This window comes from Plecotus auritus (assembly GCF_963455305.1).
Source record: "Plecotus auritus genome assembly, chromosome: 5".
Classification (NCBI taxonomy): Eukaryota; Metazoa; Chordata; class Mammalia; order Chiroptera; family Vespertilionidae; genus Plecotus; species Plecotus auritus.
The window spans coordinates 79,120,514-79,140,668 of record NC_137776.1 but is presented as its reverse complement, the minus strand read 5'-3'; the positions used below and the strand labels follow the sequence as shown (position 1 = coordinate 79,140,668).

The 20,155-nt window shown below is 40.0% G+C and overlaps 1 protein-coding gene across 1 annotated transcript in view; it reads left to right on the top strand.

The window, feature by feature from the left end:
• Nucleotides 1-20,155, top strand: part of THSD7B (thrombospondin type 1 domain containing 7B) — an 885,792-nt gene that overhangs the window by 659,450 nt on the left and 206,187 nt on the right. The gene's annotated exons all lie outside the window — the stretch shown is intronic.

Genomic DNA, 20,155 nt, shown 5'->3' with positions numbered 1-20,155 from the left:
CTTAAAGTGTAATTTGATTATTTGTGATCATAAAAGTGATGTGTATAAATATACACAATACACATACACATGTGCATATGTACTAATGTTGGGAGAATGTCAATTAATATGGCCATAAATATAATTACTGGTCTCATCATATAGTGCAAAAATGGTGTTCTATTTTACCTTTACCTAACTCTTCCTTCTGATTTTTTGTTGTTGTTCTCAGTCTTGCCGGTGTTTTCACAGCTCTTCATGTCTCTTCTGAGCTATTTCACTACCTGTTTCCCCAAAAATCAAAGCTGTTTTCATAAAATGGAACCCTAAAGAATACCCTTCCATGTAGATGTCTAACCAAAGTGCCATCCTAAGCACAGTTGATTTGAGTATTTCGGTTGACTTTACCCTTAACAGAGTCTAAATTTAGGTAAGAATTATAATAAAGAACTAAATCTTCTCCCACAATTGCATACTGATTATTAGATTAGGGCTGACATATATATATTTTTAATCTAGTTGAATAGGCAGGGAACAAGGTGATGAGAGTTAGAAGTTCTTTATTCTTAAAGAGGTGAAGTGTGTCTTGTGTGGGCATGTAGAGTCTCTGTACTCCAGAACTGCTTCAACAGAATAGTTATGTGGGCTTGTATTACTAATTCTAGTATATTAATTTCTGTCATCTTAACCCCATTTTGATTAGACTTTCTGTACAAGTTGTCTAATGGGAGGGAAATCCATGCATCTATTTTTAATTAATTTTAATAGTGTGTCTGGTACTACTTGACTTTAGATATCATTTGTCAATTCAAGACCAATATATCTAGCTACTTTTTCTAAGTTTTGACAAAAGGCATATAACTCATTACAAATAAAAACTTATCATTCCAATGGAAGCAGCTAAGTTCTAAGACAGGGCACAGTGTGATGCGTCTTGTATTTTAAGGTTATGCGGTAAAATAATGACCTGGTTTTCCTCCCAAAAAGCAAATATAAACCTATTGGAGAAAATAAGGCAGAGGACCAAGTACTGTAGTTTGGTGAAGGGGTGATTAATGAAGGGATTTGATTAATGAAAGTAGGAGAGATATAATCGGAGAAGAGATAAGCTAAGGAGAAACACCTTACTTCAGCACAAGTTTATGGTCAGAAGGAAGACTTTCAAATGAATATTTTCTATGAAGACTATTTGACCATTCCCAGAGATTCTTCTAGGAATTTAAAATGGAAACACTATTAAGAATTTATAGTTATAAATAATGTATAATAATTCTTATATCTTTCTCAAAAGCAACAATGAAAGCCAAGTCCTTATAACACTGGTATTAAATATTATTTTAATATGTTTATTTTATGAACTAGGAAATTATCAAAGGAATAAAAGGACTTTATTTGAGCACAGACTTTAGGAAAATATTTTCAATACACAAAGAAATGTGTCTCTCAAATTTGAAAGTATGAATGAGATAAATGTACTTGTAAGCTCCTGTGACTTAAAGGAAACATGTTCTAAACATTTCATTTACATATAAAACCTGTAACCTTATGAAGTAGTACAAACTGATAACCCCAGGTTCCACAATTTAGATAAATTCCATAAATTAAAATTAAGTTCATGTGTGCCTGTCTGCAGGAAATGTTTAAGTTCCAGAAAGGCATTATGGCATTCCAAAGATGATTGTGTTTTGTGATGCTCAAAAATAAATCCTGACATTAATGATCAGCAATTGAATTTAGTATTGCCTGTATTCTAATATAAAGAGGTTTCAGATATCTAGCATGTAATGTTTAATTAAACTCAAATAAAAAAACTTCACCCCAATCCATACTTAAGTTTTAACAGAATTTAATTGATAACAGCAATAAGAAATAGCTACCCTTCTCATTTGTAAGTCTGTGAATGGCAAGGGAAGATACTAGTGTGAAAAATCCTAAGTTTCAAAGAAACTTTTCTAAAGCAAGCACATACCTGCCTATAAGTATATTTGTGGGAAGTTTGAACCCTCTGTGTGTATGTGATGTTATATACAGAATTCTTTTGAAGTTATCCACATTTTCTTAATTCACTTGAAAATAAATGGGGTTGTCAGGAATTTTCATTATTTAGGAAATATCTCCAAGCTTCTATTATTTATGCTGATGCTTCTGTAGAAGAGGCCGCTATTTGTTTTTCTAAGCTGGAAATATGGTCTAGTTAGAGGTATACCCACTTGAGGCTCTTTTGTAAAGTTCAATTTTACAACTGGCTTTAGGACATTTGTCTTCTTTCCAATTGGTTTTCAGGTTCAGATTTATTTTCTTATTTTTGGAACCATATTAACACGCTATCATCCATTCACCCACAAGAGTATAAAAATTGCAACCGAATTAACCAGTAAAAGAGGCACATATCCTTAGCACCTGTGCATGTAGAAAATTCAGTATATGTCAGATTGAGCCTGGCATACTGTTTGTAAAAACACATATTAAACTATCCTGTGTATGGGCTGCCTATTATGCATATGCCTATGTAAATGTTAGATGCCTGCATGTGCTTATTCATTCTCCTCCTTTTTTCTCCATAGGTCTTTTTGAGGGCAAGGGCTGTCTTTCTACTTCTGTAGTGCATTCAAGTCCCTAGTGGACTGTCAAATTATATCCATTGGATGCTTTATTTGAAAAGAAGCCTTCTCTTTGGATTAGTGGGTAGACAGTTCCATAGAAAAACAAAATATGTAAGAACTCTGGTCTCTTATGCTGTGATTTTTTCATATGAATTCTAAAAAACATCAACTCATCTAGAGAAAAGAAATAAGAACCTCCAAAATATTATTGTCCAGAGCCTTTCAAAACTTGCCTGAGCCCTAGCTGGTTTGGCTCAGTGGATAGAGCGTCAGCCTGTGGACTGAAGGGTCCCAGGTTCGATTCTAGTCGAGGGCACATGCCTAGGTTGTGGGCTCGATCCCCAGTAAGCAGCCGATCGATGATTCTCTCTCATCATTGATGTTCCTATCTCTCCCTCTTCCTTCCTCTCTGAATTCAATAAAAAAATATTTTTAAAAAACTTGCCTGAAAAATCCTGGTGTTCGGATCCCATTGAAATTTAACTCAGTGATGTGCAAGGAAAAGTTGGTATAATATAACATGTATACTGTTCTGAATCTGTTAGTGAAATCAACATTTATAGTCTCTCATTAAACAGCCTTTCTTTGACACCAAAACCTATCAACAAGTTAGCTCTTTCTCTAGAAGTGCCGATAGGACAGCAATACTTGAGTAGCTTTCTGCTAAATATATTTGTGATGCTAAATTGCTGCAGTGTGCAGTTCACCCAGAGCTCTCATCTAAGAGGAAAACTTCTTCTAAATAGTTTAATGGATTATCAGATCAGTTGGTTGATGCACTTGACACTACTGAGCATAATAAAATACATAATGCATTTTAATTTGTTGCCATCTGTAATGGTGTTGGGTGGATTTAACTGCACTCATGCTATATATTTTTGTGATACTTTTTTTTTTCTTTTGGAATTCTGCTTAACAGAAAATTAAATATGGGGACATTAAAGCTTCATTGGACTTGCATTTCCCTTTATGAGTTCTTCCCACAATTGAAGGCAAGAGACTTCCAGAAAATTATATTGTGTTTATCTGTTGCAAATCTTGTTTTCACAGTGTGTTTGAATAAAAATCTTAGGCTGAGATTCATTACCTATACTTTTACAAATGTATGCTATTCATTTGAATACATTTTTGAAAGAGTTTTTATTCTTGCAACAGACTGAGCAGATACAAATTAAATATGTGTGATCTCTAGAAAAATTGCTATTTTAAAGGTGTGTGTTCTCCCTAAAGAGAAGTGGCCTAAATTTGGAAATGATGAGTAAAATGAATTTTATTTTTCATAGCACTTCATTTTTCATAGCAGGGTAAAAATGTTTTCAAGAGTACTTTTTTCTTCAAAGATATACAGATACATTTTAACAGGAACATTTCCTTCTTAGAAGGCTTTCAGGTATGAAAGGGTTTCTATAGAGAGATAGTTTTGGCTCATTTTAGTACTGCTTCATTAATTATTAGCAACATGTTAGGATATGGAAATAGGATAGCTGTCATTCTGTCTGAATGTGTATTTACTCAGGAAAGTACATCGACAGTTAGGTTTAATTCAGCCTACCCAATTTTGGCCTCCTCTTTTCAACTAGCCACACTCACACTTATTCTCACCTAATCCAAATCATTCCTGGCACAGTCTGATCACTTTGGACTTAGGACTTCGGCAGGAGCCCCAGACTGCAATGGAGCGAGAAGTCTTGTTGAGCGTGAACGTGGAAGGCAGCCCAAGCTCACCTGTGATTCAGTACATTCAGGTGGGCTGTTCTTGCATGGCTCCGGGGGTGGGGGCTGTGGCTTCACCTTTTGTTAAGTATGAAATGTCATGTCCCAGAACTAAGGGATGCAGAGTGATTTGTTCTCAGTGCTACGTAAGGTGACTTAATAGAGGCACATACTCCTAAAACATTTTACCTTTCCCCCACATGGTAATTATTATCCCAAAGCCCAGGTAATGACACCCCGTGTCAGCGGCAGCCTGCAAGGGCTCCTAAGGGTGAGTGTTCTTCCATCTGCATCCTCTGTATCTGGCTGCCAACTCCAGCTCTCTGCTCTCCAGAGAGCTGAGGGGCTCAGAGAAGAGGCAGTTTTTTTTGTTTGTTTTTGCCCCATCACCATGTCTAAGAAAAATTGTCTTTTCTTCTCAAAATTGTCTTTTCTTCTCTCCCCCACATTTGTGTTCACTCATCCCCTATTCTTGATCATTCCAAAGCCTCCAGTTTATTACAATCTTTTGCAACTTTGTTCATTTTTCTTGAGAGCTGCCAAAGTCCTTCATGAGAAGCAGTTTCCCTATACCTGGTGTCCACTCTGGCTTGCATTTTATTGTGTTTTTAAATACGGGGCATTGCTGCTCTGCATGTAATGTTTACTTGTCATTAAAGATATTCTATGCCCTTCTAGAATGTTCTGTACTAGACAGGCTTGGCAAATGTCACAAATGCTGTCCCTAAGCAGGGTTTTTAGGATTGGCTGGGCTGGGGTTGGCTGTAAAATTGGGAAGCAGGCACATTTTGTCTTTGGAATTCTCTCCATGTGCTCCCATGCTATATAATAAAAGGCTAATATGCAAATTGTCCCCTTGACCAGGAGTTCGACAGGGAGTTCGACCAGGGGTTGGGGCCAGCTGGCCAACCTCCAGTGTCCCCTCTCCCCGGCGGGCCTGACCCAATCGGCTCCAATCAGGGTGGGTCAGCTGGACCCCACCCATTCATGAATTCATGCACAGGGCCTCTAGTATCTCATATTATCTTTGGGCCCTGAATTCTTGAACTCCTGAAATAGTATTTTAGATAACATCAGCTTAGCAGAAAATCACATCACCTGTATTTGCAGTTTTGAAAAACTGTCTTCTTAATCAAGTACATCAAGTAGAAATTCTTAAGTACTTTTCTAGAGAAAATATTGGCAGAACCTAATTTTTATGTATTTTCTGAGTCAGCCTGTCATTTAAACTTACAATACAGAATGGAAATGTCCCTCTGTAGTGCCTTGAAAGAAAATGGATGTGACTTTAACCACAAGCATTTCGTTATACCAAACATACTTTAAAATTTTCACCTGAGAATATGCTTTTTATAGATTTTAGAGACAGGGAGAGAGAAACTTTGATGTGAGAGAGAAATATCCACCGGTTTCCTCCAGTACCCACCCTGACCAGGGATCTAACCCACAACCGATGTAAGTGCCCTGATTAGGAATTGAACCCACAGCGTTTTGGTATACAGGATGACACTCCACCCAGCCAGGTCTAAACATTCGTGTTAGAAAATTAAATGGTTAACTGATGGGAGGACAGCACCTTCTTAAAAAAATAACTTGCTTGAGACCTATTTAAAGTAAGACTCTAAATGGCATGCTAATTCCTTTTTAACTGAGGTGCAATTAGCATTTAATACTATAAGTTTAAGATGTACAGGGTGTTAATTTGATACATTTATATATTACAATTTGATTACCACCAGAGCATTATCTAACACATCTCTCAGGTCACATGACATCATTTCCTTTTTGCGTTGAGAATAACTAAGATCTAGTCTCTTAGCCACTTTTAAGTTTATAATTAGTTATAATTGATTATAATCACTATGCTGTGCAGTAGAGCCCCAGGGCTGATTTGTCTGCCATTGGCAAATCTGTATGCTTTAGATTTTCAAGCTTTGTCCCTATATTAAATCACCAGAAAACAAATTACCTAGGTCCCTGCAGAAAAGCAATTGTTGGATCATGATTTATATTTTCAACATGACTTAAGAGTCAAGATAAACATAGTCTCTCTGAGAAGCTTGTCTAGATCTTTTGAAATCCATAGTCTATTTTTTCTAAACTATTACTGAACAGAAAAATCACTGTGAGTTGGAGGAAAGTCAGTATAGTAAGAGTTCCCCAGGTCCTGCTCTGAAGACTGTGGTCAGTACAGTTACAGTGTATTGTTAGCAGAGGTGGTTTTTACTGGTTCTTCTGATTAGGCAAGTTGGTGAACACTGCCCGGAGGAAGATTCTTGGCCCTCAGGCTACCATTTCCTCTGAATTCAGCTCTGGAAAGGATTTTATCTTTAGCCTGCCCTTCCCAATCTAAACAATGAACACAGCCATAATTAGCCACTCAGCAAATCCGGGAAGACCCTCCCATTTTACAGAGGAGGAGTCTAGCGCTTACAGAGATTACTTGCCCAACTTCACCATGATGAATATAAGGGGTTAAGAGTCAATCAGGTCTGAGGTCAAATGCTGCCCTGCCATCTACTTGCTGTGGGAGAGTGAGAAAAGTATTCAACCTTTCTTAGTCTCAGTTTTGTAATCTGTCACATGGGTATAACAATGGCAACTACCTCATAAGACTATTGAATTCATATAAAATGAAAATAAATATAAATATCCTATTTCCTTATTTGACATATAGCAAGTGCTTGATAAATGTTAGGTGGGATTCTTTTTCCTTAGTCTCTAACATAATTTGTTTCAAATTCAGTATTGCCTTTCACAACTAAATTGTGCAAATTGCTTCTCTTTTTTGTATTTATATACTGATACTTTTTAAAAATATATGGAATGCTTCACAAATTTACATGTTATCTTTATGCAGGGGCCATGCTAATTTTCTTTGTATTGCTCCAATTTTAGTAGATGTGCTGCTGAAGTAAACAGTTTACTAAAACATTTAAAGTCCTATAATTTAATTGTAATAACTCAGCTGGAAGGCATAGTAAAAGCTGTGTCATTGCTTCCTCTATGGGAAGTCTGTTTCGTTTTATTTCTAAACAACTTATTCGGCATTGCAATTTTTCTAGTGGCAAAAGGGAATATAACTCTTTACATATTTATAACTAATTTCCTAAGAATTTGTGATTCTTTGGGTCTCAATATAAATGGTTCTATTAAGGAGTGTAACCAAAAGATCCACAAATCATTATGGGTAGAGCTCTAGGAATTTTCACAAAGTGAACCTTTCCATCCAATTACCACCCACATCAAGAAATAACAGTCATTCCTTGGTGTCCATGGGGATTTGTTCTAAGACCTTCCTGAGGATACCAAAATTCATGGATGCTCAAATCCCTTATATAAAATTGTGTAGTATTTGCATATAACCTGTGGACATCCTTCCAAATACTTTAAAACATCTCTAGATTACTTATAATACCCAGCACAATGCAAATGCTGTGCAAATAGGCATTATACTGAATTTATTAGAGTATAATGACAAAGAAAAACATCTGTACATGTTCACACATGCAACCAACCTAGGCCTAACTACATGTACAACAGAACTTTTTTCCCAAATATATATTTTTTAATCTGTAACTGAGGAACGCTTATAGAGAGGAGGGGAGAGAAAGAGAAAAATTGATGTGAAACAGAAACATTGACCTGTTGCCTTCTGTATGCACCCCAACGGGGCATTGAACCACAACCCAGGTATGTGTCCTGACTGGGAATTGAATTAGTGACCTTTCAGTGCAAAGGGTGATGCTCAACCAACTGAGCTGTCCTGTCAGGGCTGAATATTTTTGATCTGTGGTGATTCACTGAATCTGTGAATAGGAAACCTGTGGATATGGAGGGCAGACTGTGCATTATCAGTATCTCAGAGACCCCTTTGTACTCCACCTCCTTCACCACCACTGCCTCACACCATGTAGAACTACTTCTCAGTATTTGGACACTATAAGTTAGTGCTAACATACAAAAAACTTGACATAAATGGATTCTGTATTTTGAATTACTTTGTGTCTGCCTGTTTTTCTCTTCAACTTGTTTGTGAGATTCATCTATGTTGTGATATGTAGCAATACGTTCATTTAAAAAATATATATTTATTGTTGAAAGAATTACATATTTCTCTTTTTTCTCCCATTAACCACTTCCAGCCCGCTCCCTTCCTCCACCTCGTCATCCCTCCCCCCACCCCAAGCCCTCACCACCCCATTGTCTGTGTCCACAGGTCATGCATATATGCATACAAGTTCATTTGTTGATCTCTTCCCACCCACCCTCCCCTGCCTTCCCTCTGAGGTTCAACAGTCTGTTCATGCTTCTATATCTCTGGGTCTATTTTTGGTCATCAGTTTATTTGGTTCATTAAATTCCAAATATGAGTGAGATCATGTGATACTTATCTTTCTCTGACTGGCTTATTTAGTTCAGCATAATACTCTCCAGGCCCATCCATCCTGTTGCAAATGGTAAGAGTTCTTTTTTATTGCCACGTAGCTTTCCATTGTGTAAATGTACCATAGTTTTTTTTATTCATTCATCTGCTGATGGGCACTTAGGCTGTTTCCAAGTCTTAGCTTTTGTAAATTGCACTGCTATGAACATAGGCGTCCATATATTCTTTCTGATTGATGTTTCAGGTTTCTTACGGTATATTCCTAGAAGTGGGATCACTGGGTCAAATGGGAGTTCCATTTTTAAATTTTTGAGGAAACTCCATACTGTTTTCCACAGTGACTGCACCAGTCAGCATTCCCACCTGCAGTGTACCAGGGTTCCCTTTTCTCCACAACCTCACCACATTTGTCGTTGGTTGATTTGTTCATGATAGCCATTCTGACAGGTGTGAGATGGTATCTAATTGTTGTTTTGATTTGCATCTCTCAGATGATTTGTGACTTTGAGCATTTTTTCATATGCCTCTTGGCTTTCTGTATGTCCACTTTGGAGAAGTGTCTATTTAGGTCCTTTGCCCATTTTTTAATTGGATTGTTTGTCTCCCTTTTGATAAGTTAAGTTGCCTGAGTTCCCTATATGTTTTAGAGATTAACCCTTTATCAGATGTATCCTTGGCAAATATGTTTGCCAAGTAGGCTCTCTTGTTATTTTGATGATGGTTTCTTTTGCTGTGCAGAAGCTTTTTATGTTGATGTAGTCCCATTTGTTTATTTTCTCCTTAGTTTCCATTGTATAGTGGTCGGCAAACTCATTAGTCTACAGAGCCAAATATCAACAGTATAATGATCAAAATTTCTTTTGAGAGCCAAATTTTTTAAACTTAAACTTCTTCTAACGCCACTTCTTCAAAATAGACTCGCCCAGGCCATGGCATTTTGTGGAAGAGCCACACTCAAGGGGCCAAAGAGCCGCATGTGGCTCGTGAGCCGCAGTTTGCCGACCACTGTCCTAGGAGATGTATTGGTAAATATATTGCTACGAGAGATGTCTGATATTTTGGTGCCTGTGGTTTCTTCTGGGACTTTTATGGTTTCATGTCTTACATTTAAATCTTTTATCCACTTTGAGTTTATTCTTGTGTATGGTGTAAGTTGGTGATCTAGTTTTATTTTTTTGCATATACTTGTCCAATTTTCTCAACACCATTTATTGAAGAGACTGTCTCTGCTCCAATGTATGTTCTTGCCTCCTTTGTCAAATATTAATTAAGCATAGTGGCTTGGGTCAATATCTGGGTTCTCTGTTCTGTTCCATTGATCTACATGCCTGTTCTTGTGCCAGTACCACACTTTGTATTCAGTGGCTTTGTAATATAACTTGATATCTTGTATTGTGATTCCTCCAACTTTGTTCTTCCTTCTCAAGATTGCTGCAGCTATTTGGAGTCTTTTTTGGTTCCATGTTAATTTTTGGAGTGTTTGTTCTAGGTCTATGAAATATGCTGTTAGTATTTTAGTAGGGATTGCACTGAATCTATATATTGCTTTGGGTAGCATGGACATTATAATGATGTTGATTCTACCAATCTATGAACATGGTATGTTCTTCCAAATGTTTATATCTTCTCCTATCTCTTTTTTCAATGTCCTGTAGTTTTTGAAGTACAGGTCTTTTACCTCCTTGGTCAAGTTTATTCCCAAGTATCTTAATTTTTTTTTTTTTGCAATGATAAATTGGATCTTAATTTAGTTTCTCTTTCTGAGAGTTCATTATTGGTGTATAAAAATGCTATGGATTTTGGGGTATTAATTTTGTACCCTTCTACATTTCTAAATTAATTTATTAAATCTAATAGTAGTTTTTTTATGGAGTCTTTGGGGTTTTCTATGTACCTCATCATGCATATGCTAATAATAAGAGTTTTACTTCCTCCTTTCCTATTTGGATGCCTTTTATTTCTTCTTGTCTGATCGCTATGGCCAGGACTTTCAGAATTATGTTGAATAAGTGGTGAAAGTGGGCATCCCTATCTTGTTCCTATTCTTAGGGGAAATGGTTTTAGTTTTTGCCCATTGAGTATGATGTTGGCTGTAGGTTTGTCATATATGGCCTTTGTTATGATGAGTATGTTCCATGTATTCCCACTTTGCTGAGAGTTTTTATCAAAAAAGGGTGTTGGATTTTGTTGAATGCTTTTTCAGCATTGATTGATATGATCATGTGATTTTTGTCTTGCAGTGTGTTTATGTTCTGTATCACATTTATTGATTTGTGACTATTGTACCAGCCTTGCATCCCCACTGGTCATGATGTGTAATCTTTTTAATGTATGGCCAGATCCGGTTTGCTAAAATTTTGTTGAGGATGTTAGTGTCTATTTTCATCAGTGATATTGGCCTATAGTTCTTTTTCTTTTCTTTTCTTTTTTTTTTTTTTTTGTGTGTGTCTTTATCTGGTTTTGGAATTAGAGTGATGCTGGCCTCATAGAAAGAGTTTGGAAGTGTTCCTTCCTCTTGAATATTTTGGAATAGTTTGAGGAATAGAGTTATTAGTTCTTTGAATATTTGGTAAAACCCTTCTGTGAATCCTTCTCGACTGGGGCTTTTGTTTGCTGAAAATGTTTTTATTACTGCTTCAATTTCATCAGCAGTTACTTGCCTATTCAGATTTTCTGATTCTTCCTGATTGAGTTTTGGAAGGTTATATTTTTCTATGAATATGTCCATTTCATCCAGGTCATCCCATTTGTTGGAATAAAGTCATTCATAGTATTTTATTACACTTCTTTGTATTTCTGTGGTTTCAGTGGTTACTTCTCTGCTTTCATTTCTGATTTTATTTATTTGGGTCCTCTCTCTTTGTTTCTTTGTGAGCCTGGCTAGAGGATCACCAATCTTATTTATCCTTTCGAAGAACCAGCTCTTGGTTTTATTGATCTTTTTATTGTTGTTGTTGTTTTTTGGTCTCACAGTCATTTATTTCCGCTCTAATCTTTATTATTTCCTTCTTTTTACTTGTCCTGGGCTTTTCTTGTTGTTCTCTTTCTAATTCTTTAAGTTGTAGTGTTAGATAACTTATTACCAGTCTTTCTTGTGGGTTTTTTTTTTTTTTGTTGTTGTTGTTGTTGTTTTGTTTTGTTTTGTTTTTGAGATAGTCCTATAGTGCTATGAATTTCCCTCTCAGGACTGCTTTCATTGTGTCCCAGAGGTTTTGGATTATTGTGTGTTCATTTTCATTTGTTTCCATGGTGTTTTTTATTTTTTTTATCTCTTTGGTAACCCATTCATTGTTTAATAGCATGCTATTGAGCCTCCATGTATTTGATTGTTTTTGAGTGTTTTCATTGTACCTGATTTCTAATTTCATGGCATTATAATCTGAGAAGTTGCTTGATATGATTTTAATCTCCTTGAATTTGTAGAGACTTAGCTCATGTCCTAATATGTGGTTTATCTTTGAAAATGTCCCATGTGCACTTGAGAAGAATGTATATTCTGTAGCTTTGGGGTGGAATGTTCTGAAAATATCAATTCCATCTGTTCTAGAGTGTCATTTAAGATTTGTTTCCTTGTTGATTTTTTGTCTAGAAGATGTATCCAGTGATGTCAGTGGGGAACTAAAATCCCCTACTATGATTGTATTGCTGTAGATCTCTCCCTTGATATCCCTCAGAAGTTTTTGTATATAATTAAATGCTCCTGTATTGGGTACATATATGTTTACCAGAGTTATAGCCTTTTGTTGTATTGGTCCATTTAGAATTATGAAGTGGCCTTCATCTCTTGTTATGGACTTCACTTTGAGGTCTATTTTGTCAAATTTAAGTACTGCTACCCCAGCTTTCTTTCATTTCCATTTTCCTGAAAAATTTTTTTCCACCCCTTTATTTTCAGTCTGTGTGAGTCTTTTGTTCTAAGGTGGGTCTCTTGTATACAGCATATATATGGGTCATTGTTGTTCATTTTTATTGCTTTATGTCATGTCCTTATGTATATCCCATTATCTTGTTGTCACATTTTATATGCCACATTTTATCCATTTTCATCGTTGATGGATGGACACTTGATTTTTTTCCCCTAGTTTGGGATATTACAAATAACACATCTGTGACCATTATTGTACCTGGCTTTGGTGCTCATAATTGTGTATTTCTGTTGGATACACATCTAAGAGTAGAATTTCTAGCTCATAGGATAGGCATATATTCAGCTTCAGTAGATAACTGGCGTTTCATTTTAATTTGTAAATTCTCACATGGTTCATAAGTACAGATAGTATATAATTATAGATAATGACTTGACATATGACCTGCTTGACACCATGAAAAGAAGTATGAAAGCCATATGGATGCATTAGATGTTTGCTTCAGCACTTCTCATGTCACCTTAGAGCGATGCCTGCTACTTACTCCCAAGCCTCATCTCTGTTTCTAAAGGAGCAAGTATGAGCACTCACTGCCTCTCTGCTGAACTCTGCTCACCTCTCTCCTAAGCAACCATCATAACCATTATCTCCTCTGTTTCTAATCTCCTCTGCCTCCCCCACCACCACACACACACACTCTATTCCTCACACAGCAATCTCAGTAAACTCTCCAAGTCACAAATCTGTTCATACTTAGTCTTTCATGGGTCTCTTGTTACCTTTGGGATAAAGTACAAGCTATATAATCCTATATAATTTATAATAATAAAAGGGTAATATGCGAATTAGACCGGAAGTCTTCCGACGTTCTTACTGATGAAGCCAGGGCTGTAGGGAAGCCAGCCCAGGTCCCAGGTGCCTGTGGGCAACCAGAAGAGGGAAGCAGCCCAGGTCCCGGAAACCTACTGGCGGCAGGAGGAGGGAAGCCCAGGTCCTGGGTGCCAGAGGGAAGCTGGTGCTGGCAGCCCGGGTCCCAGGTGCCAGAGGGAAGCTGGTGCTGGCAGCCCGGGTCCCAGGTGCCAGAGGGAAGCTGGTGCTGGCAGCCCGGGTCCCAGGTGCCAGAGGGAAGCTGGTGCTGGCAGCCCGGGTCCCAGGTGCCAGAGGGAAGCTGGTGCTGGCAGCCCGGGTCCCAGGTGCCAGAGGGAAGCTGGTGCTGGCAGCCCGGGTCCCAGGTGCCAGAGGGAAGCTGGTGCTGGCAGCCCGGGTCCCAGGTGCCAGAGGGAAGCTGGTGCTGGCAGCCCAGGTCCCAGGTGCCAGAGGGAAGCTGGTGCTGGCAATTGGGTGAAGGAAGGCCTACTTTTGCACAAATTTTCATATATTGGGCCTCTAGTAATATAATAAAAGGCTAATATGCAAATAGATCAAATGACGGAACGACCAGTCACTATAATGCGCACTGACCACCAGGGGGCAGATGCTCAATGCAAGTGCTGCCCCCTGGTAGTCAGTGCGTTCCCACAGGAGGAACGCCATCAGCCAGAAGCTGGGCTCATGGCTGGTGAGCACAGCGGCGTTGGTGGGAGCCTCTCCCACCTCCGCAGCAGTGCTAAGGATGTCCAACTGATGGCTTAGGCCCGCTTCCCCCCTCCCTGGGAAGCGGGCCTAAGCCATCAGTCAGACATTCCCTGAGGGCTCCCAGACTGCGAGAGGGTGCAGGCGGGGCTATGGGACCCCCATCACCCAAATGCACAAATTTTGTGCACCTGGCCTCTAGTGTATTTTATAAGATATTTCATGTCCTCATTCTGGCCACACTTCTCCAAGCTTAGTCAGCAAAGCCCTCAGGCCAGGGAACCTGTTGCTGAGCCAGGAGGCAGAGCTTCTATCTTTCTATCTCCTTATCAGCCCTCACACAGGCCTTCTCATAAGGAATGATATTTTCACTTTCTCAGGATGATTGTATAAATCAATTGACTGATTCCAATTTGGTGTCTTTTAACAGAAACTGCCTTTCAAGTTACAATTCTCCAAGCATTCTTTAATGAAATTAGATATTTAGATTTATTCTTATGTCCTTTCTCTGGAAGCTACTTAGCAAATTCCCTCTACATTGGACTAAAATCATGCTCCCCTGTCATTTAAGGAAAGACTGCCCAAGGCAGATTGAAGTTGTTGCTTTCCTCCCTGAAGAGAAATCTCTTTCTCTTAGATTACAAGGTAACTGTGCTTATTTCCTGTGCTGAAAGCAAGTATGGAACCAATAGCAAAGTCTGCTTTCAAACAATGTTACAAATCAGGATTGTACAAAGCCAACTTCCACCCTAATAGACACAATCTTGTCACCCTTAGACCTGAAGGTAAATTCATTTGAGCAGTGGTATAAGGAGAGAAGTTTGACTTAAGCTTACCCTTGAATGCACTCTTTTAATTGGGGCCAGCAGGGACCATGTGTGATTAAATAGAATGGCCAACAGTGAAATTGTTGTTGCATTGCTCTGTTTTTGGAGCAAGGGAATACAACTAAATTGAAGTTATTATTGATCTAAAATTGTATTTCTTGTTTATTTAAAAGGACATGTGAACTGCATACTCCATATGTTTTTAACTTCTAAATGTGTCTTTTCTGATCACCTATTTAATAATATACTTTGCTCCTCCCTAACCTACTCCTAACCTTTTACTTTTCCTTGCTCTCCTTTTCCTATTGTATGATTTTCTCATTTATTTTTAGTTTCAATTTTTACCTGTCTCTCTTTGCCACCCTCCTGGCTCCCGAAGAGCACTTTGGAAGCTGGTAATGGTGTTGTCTTAGGTTGGGTTCTCCTGGAAGCAGAGCCTGAGACAGGATTCAAAAATGTATTTATCAACTGAAGGGGACACCACTAGGGAAATGAATAAGAAGTGCTGCAGGGAAGGGAAGAAACCAATAAGAGATTCTCATAGTGGCCACCAAGACTAGGGGGAGCTCTGGGAGCCTGTATAGAACACACGCCAAGATTTACTGCACTTGAAGATCCAGGAAGCTGGGATACTAATGGGGACATTTCTGGGAGTTCCTGGTTGAGGGGAATGTTAAGGCTATGCACTGGGGCTAAGCATAGCCAGTCTTCTCTGTTCTGGAAAAAAGGCTCATGGGCATGGAGATACAGATACTGGCAATTGAAATACGGCCAGAGCACAGTGAGAGTTTGCTATTGGTATTATCACCATGTGATTTAAAATAGAGGCAATGAAGTTGCTCAACTGGTTATGTTTACTAAGGGCAGTGTGTTGTCTGTGCTGTTTATGTTATAATCAGAAGCCCACTTTTTTCCAATACAAATACAGTTTACTAATGGTCAGATGGATATACACTTTGGGTAGTTGCATTTGGAGTAAAGTGGATTTATAATCATCAGGCTGTGCAATCTCATCTGGTTTCCCCTGAAACTGATCCCATGCTCTTAAGCAATGGATGCTGGACCAAGATGATGAGAAAAAGTAAATCTGGGTACAGAGACCAACTGTGCCCCAATTCACGAGATAGAAATAAGATCATTCAGAAGGCTTCAGAACAGCCCTACCTATATCTGCTTTTTTTCCTGTTAGATACTGTGTATCATACTGAGAGATATTTTTTCTATGTCTGGTACCAAGTACAGTTTCTCTTGGCTAGAGGTAGGTGTAAGCAGGAGACTGAGAGTGGAACTAGCATGAGACTCTTAGGCGGCATTCTCCTTGCATAAAAAAATATCTGACTGAGCACAACTAAGAAGTTCCAAGATAATTGTATGCTAGAATGATAGACAGTTCAAGATGGGAAAAGCCTAATCTAGGCATCTAATCTAGTTCTAAATCATGGTGCACATTAGATTTACGTTAGAAGCTGGACATTGCTGCTCCCTAACCCAGATCAACTATAGAATTTTGGATGGTGGGATCCAATTGTCTGTTTTTAAAAGCCCCACTTGAGGATTGTCTAATATGAAACCAGGGGTGAGAACTGCTGTCTAATGCAACCCCATCATCTTATGAATGAGGTAACGGGGGCTCAGGGATGTGACTTGACACCTGACTGTGAACTAGAACAGGGGTCCTGCCTCTGGTGCATTGTTGTTCCTCTCCTCTTTGAACACATCTTCCCTCCAAATGAACACGAGTGCAATAAGAAACATCGGTGACATGGATGTGCACATGTTCATTATTCTCTTAGGAAAACAGGTAAGGGGCACACCAACCTCATCCTGTACCATTTCCACTGACATTGGCTCTCTCTGCACTATCAAAGGCAAGTGGCATTTACCATGAGCAAGTGACCTCTTTTGGGAGATGATTTAACTGATCATGTGGCCTCCAACAACTTCCTTTTCCTTGGCCATGACAGGACTTATCTGGTGGCTGTGCAAACACTCCTGTGTAGAAAAATAAAATATAACATGTCCAATGAACCTATGGTTTGGGGTGGTATGATATGACAGTAAATGTATTTTAATTTTCATTAATCAACAAATATCACATGTATATCCTCATGCTATGTAATTATGGGCATTGAGAGGAGACCTATAGAAATGTAATGTGGCCCAGCCAGTGTGGCTCAGTTGGCTGAGCATTGCCCCATGCACCAGGAGGTTGCTGGTTCAATTCCCAGTCAGAGCACATGCCTGGGGTGTTTGCTTAATCCCCAGTAGGAGATGTGCAGAAGGCAGCTGATTTCTCTCTCTCTCTCTCTCTCTCTCTCTCTCTCTCTCTCTCTCTCTTTCTCTCTCTCTCTCTCTCTCTCTCTGAAATCAATAAAAACATATTTTAAAAAAAGAATTGTAATGTGGTGGGTAAAATTATGTAAGTACATTATGTGGACAGGGACTCTTAGTAACAATGATTTATTAATGAGCTCTGTTAGCTTTCAGGAAGAGATGTAGAAATAAAATGGAATTCAAGGTAACTGTAAATGTTTTGCGAGGTCACTTAAATTCTGTGCACCTGCACCATTATCCGTTCACTCTTCCATTCTTTCAGCAAACACATTGAGAACAGTGATGTGCCAGGAGGAGATATTGATAAGGCTCATCTCAACCATGGCTCCAGGAATTCCTACTGGGAGCTTGCATTCCTGGAGACTTGAGCAAGTGCTTGGATAGGCTGAAGTGTAGATAGTAATGCTCATGGCATCACACCTGCATTACATTCTTTAAAAACACATGAAACCAGTTTGGACTCGGCATAATTGCCTATTCCTCATTTATATTAGACTAGAGGCCCAGTGCACGGGGGGTGTGTGTCCCTCAGCCCAACCTGCACCCTCTCCAATCTGGGACCCCTCGGGGGATGTCTGACTGCCAGGCCTAAACAGGCAGTCGGACATCCCTTTCACAATCCGGGACTGCTGGCTCCCAACTGCTCGCCTGCCTGCCTGATTGCCCCTAACCGCTTCTGCCTGCCAGCATGATCACCCCCTAACCACTCCCCTGCCAGCCTGATCGATGCCTAACTGCCCTCTCCTGACAACCTGGTCACCCCCAAATGCCCTCCCCTGCATATTCCCTCTTTATTAAATAGGGTTTTTTCTTTAACATATTGGACAGCCCTAACTGGTTTGGCTCAGTGGATGGAGTGACGGCCTGCAGACTCAAGGGTCCCAGGATCTATTCCAGTCAAGGCCATGTACCTTGGTTGGGGGCACATACCCAGTGGGGAGTGTGCAGAAGGCAGCTGATTGATATTTCTCTCTCACAGATGTTTCTAGCTCTCTATCCCTTTCCCTTTCTCTCTGTAAAACATCAATCAAATATATATTTTTAAAAAAGAAACATTTAAGCTTCCTCCATATCTGCCTAGCTGGTGTGACTCAGTGGCTGAGACCCCAGGCTGGGGCTTGGACTGGATCACTCCATGGGGTCCCAGGCCCCTCCCAGGCTGAGACCCCAGGCTGGGGCTAGAACCAGATCTCTCCTTGGGGCCGCGCACCCCTCCCAGGCTGAGACCCCAGGCTGGGGCTGAGAGGGGATCTCTCCATGGGGCCGCAGGCCCCTCCTAGGCCGTGACCTGAGGCTGGCGCTGGCACTGGATCGCTCCATGGGGCTGTACGCCCCTCCCAGGCTGAGACCCCAGGCTGGGGCTGGGACGGGATTGCTCTGTGGGGCCATGCGCCCCTCCCAGGCTGAGACCCCAGGCTGGGGCTGGGATGGAATCGCTCCATGAGGAGTGAATTTGTTTTTGTTTTTTATAAAGGGTCAGGAGGGCCTACGGGCAGCATTCTGCCAGGCTGCTTACTCTGCCGGGACTCAGGCGGGGCTTAGAGGACTGGGCGCCACCATCTTGTGGCTAAGGGGGTGGCCATTTTTGTCGCGGAGTGATGGTTAATTTGCATATTACTCTTTTATTAGATAGGACTAGAGGCCCGGTGCACAGATTCATGCACCGGTGGGGTCCCTCGGCCTGGCCTGTGGGGATTGGGCTGAAGCTGGCTCTCCAACATCCCCTGAGGGGTCCCAGATTGTGAGAGGGCCGTTCTTGGGTGACACACCTCTTTGGTTCTAGGTGCATCACTTGAGAACCACAGCTGCCAAGTCACTGCAGCTAGGCAGCTCCTGCATTAAGCATTGCCCCCTGTTGGTCAGTGCGCATCATAGCTACTGGTCAGCCAGTTGCTTAGGCTTTTATATATATAGATGATTTGCAACTAACAGAAACCTCAACCCAGATTGGCTGAAACAGTAAGGGAATACATTGCCTCATATAACAAGAAATCCAGGGGTAATGCAGGTTCTGGGGATGGCGGCTTCTGTGGCTCAGCAGTGTTATAAAGGACATAGTTTCTCTTGTCTTTCTGCTTTGTCATCTTCATCCCTGGCTTCATCCTTTGGATATTAGCAGTTTCAATGTAGTCTCTGAAGGAGCAGTGGCCAGCAGAATAAGAGAGTGCCTCTCCTTTGGCAATCTTGGAAACAACAAACATTTCCCAGAGCCTCCCTGGTTCCCAGAAAGATCTCACCTCACACCTCATTGGCTGAAGTTGGCTTTTGTGTGCACTCCTGAACTTATCTCTGGAAGCAGTCATGGGATAAACATGATTTGCTCAAACAAGTATTACCCAAACTTTTTTTATTATTATCTAGAGTTTCATATATGTCTCCTTTTTTCCTGATTGAGTCCCCTCCCCCGCAGCCATTCCCACCCTTGGCAAGCCCCCACTGCCCCAGTGTCTGTGTCCATTGGTTATGCTAATATGTATGCATATAAGTCATTTGGTTGCTCTCTAACCGCCCCCCCCCACCTCCCCTGCCATTTGTCTCTGGATCTATTTTTCTCATCAAATTATGCTGATCATTATATCCCACATATGAGTGAGATCATGTGATATTTATCTTTCTCAGATTGGCTTATTTCACTTAGCATAATGCTCTCCAGTTCTATCCATGCTGTTGCAAATGGTAAAAGTTCCTTCTTTTTTATAGTGGTGTAGTATTCCATTGTGTAGATGTACCATAGTTTTTTAATCCACTCATCTGCTGATGGGCACTTAGGTTATGTCCAAATCTTAGCTATTGTAAATTGTGCTGCTATGAACATAGGGGTACAAACTTTTATTTTTTAAACTTTATGACACACATAGAAATCTATAATGTTTG